This window comes from Perognathus longimembris, chromosome 17, assembly GCF_023159225.1.
Source record: "Perognathus longimembris pacificus isolate PPM17 chromosome 17, ASM2315922v1, whole genome shotgun sequence".
Taxonomy (NCBI): domain Eukaryota; kingdom Metazoa; phylum Chordata; class Mammalia; order Rodentia; family Heteromyidae; genus Perognathus; species Perognathus longimembris.
Window position 1 is genome coordinate 41,586,991 of NC_063177.1, and position 1,601 is coordinate 41,588,591.

Below are 1,601 nucleotides of genomic sequence, written 5' to 3' on the forward strand. Positions count from 1 at the left end.
CAAGTGCAAAGGGTTTAGGGCAGGAAGGAGCATGCGATATTCGAGAAACTGATGTGCTTGCCATGCGATCTCAGGTGTGTCCTGGTGAGAACTCTACCTTTCTCATTGGTGGCAGGTGACAAAAGGTGACAATTCAAGGATATCTCTGCTCACTGCTACACTTTTTGCCCACAGAGAGCTTGGCAGAGTCAAACGATTCTCCAGCCTCTTGTCCTGCCGACCCAATGTCCGCCCTGCAGGCCACACTCAGTGCGATCTAGAGGACTCTGCAGGCTCTGTCCCTCGCCAGCCCCTCTGGTGTCCCCTCACCCTGTGCCTTCTGCTTTCTGGGCTCTAGTCACAATGCTCTCCTCTCAGGTTTTCTTCTTTTCCCTGCCTCTGAGTCTTCGCACATGCTATTCCTCCAGATTAGACGTCCTCCCTTTCATGCGTCACATGGCAGGGAATCGCTGTGGCTGTGGTAGAGGCATCGCAGGTCCTAACAGCGCATCCTGCACCTTCCTAGGTCTTGTCCAAATGTGCTGAAGTGATCGGTTGGGAACATCGGCTCACAGCCTTGGGTGACGGGGGACGGTGCCTTAGCTCTCCTGCTGGAGAGGGCTCCAGGGTGGATCTCAGTCTACAACTCCCCTCACAGGGCGAAGAATCTGTAAACTATTAGAAGCTGGACCTTTCCTTTTAGATCGGACTTGCAATACCCAGTGGCTCCAGATCCTTCCTCAAGCGTCAGCAGCACATGGTCAAGTGGCAGCTGAATGCATGAGGTGCTAGAAGACTGTGTTCTTGGACGAAAGCATTACCTGTCTACACATGAACCTCTCTGTGGGGAAGGGTGGCTCTGCAGGTGGGAAGATGGAGGTCCAAGCTGAGGGTACAACCAACTCCTCCGCCTCCCAGATTGGATATGGATTGCCAAGTCAGATCGATTTAGAATGTACAGTTGCCCAAGTAGGAGAATAGAACGTATTTTATTGAACAGTTGTTAGCTTGATTTATAGCTTTTAAATAGGCAGAGATCTGGTAGGAGGCATCCATTTGTTCTCGTGCCCAGTCCTGCTGGCATCAGGGTGGGCTGGGGTCTACTAGACCCTAAGCCCTGTCAGGGTAGCAGGCATATGTAGTACCCCTGCCCCAGAGCATAGTGCTTGGCACAGGAGGGCACACAATAAATATTGACTTCAAGAAACAAATGGGATAATGCAAGTAAGAATGTGTGGCATGGTGCTGATGCCCAATAAATATTAGCTATTATTGTTTGTTGAACTGAGAAAAGTGGGTGAGGTTGGGGACTGAGATCTGTGAGTGAGGTGGTTTGTCTAAGAGGAGGGAAGGGACTCTACGGCTCACGCCTCCTTTCCTGAGGCTATCCCCCTCTCTCCACTCTGCAGGCCTCACCCAGCTCTTCACAGCAAGGTAGGCACCCAGCGCGCATGACAGCCAGGGTGCTAATAGGGTGGGGGACTCTGGTCAAGTGCTATCACCCCTCCAAAACAAAAAACACAACTTGACTATCATTTCCCTCTTTGGCCAGGCAGGACATGCCTTTGTGTAGCAAGGTGATAGGTACAGGGTACACACCCAGTGGATGGTAAAAACCCTTG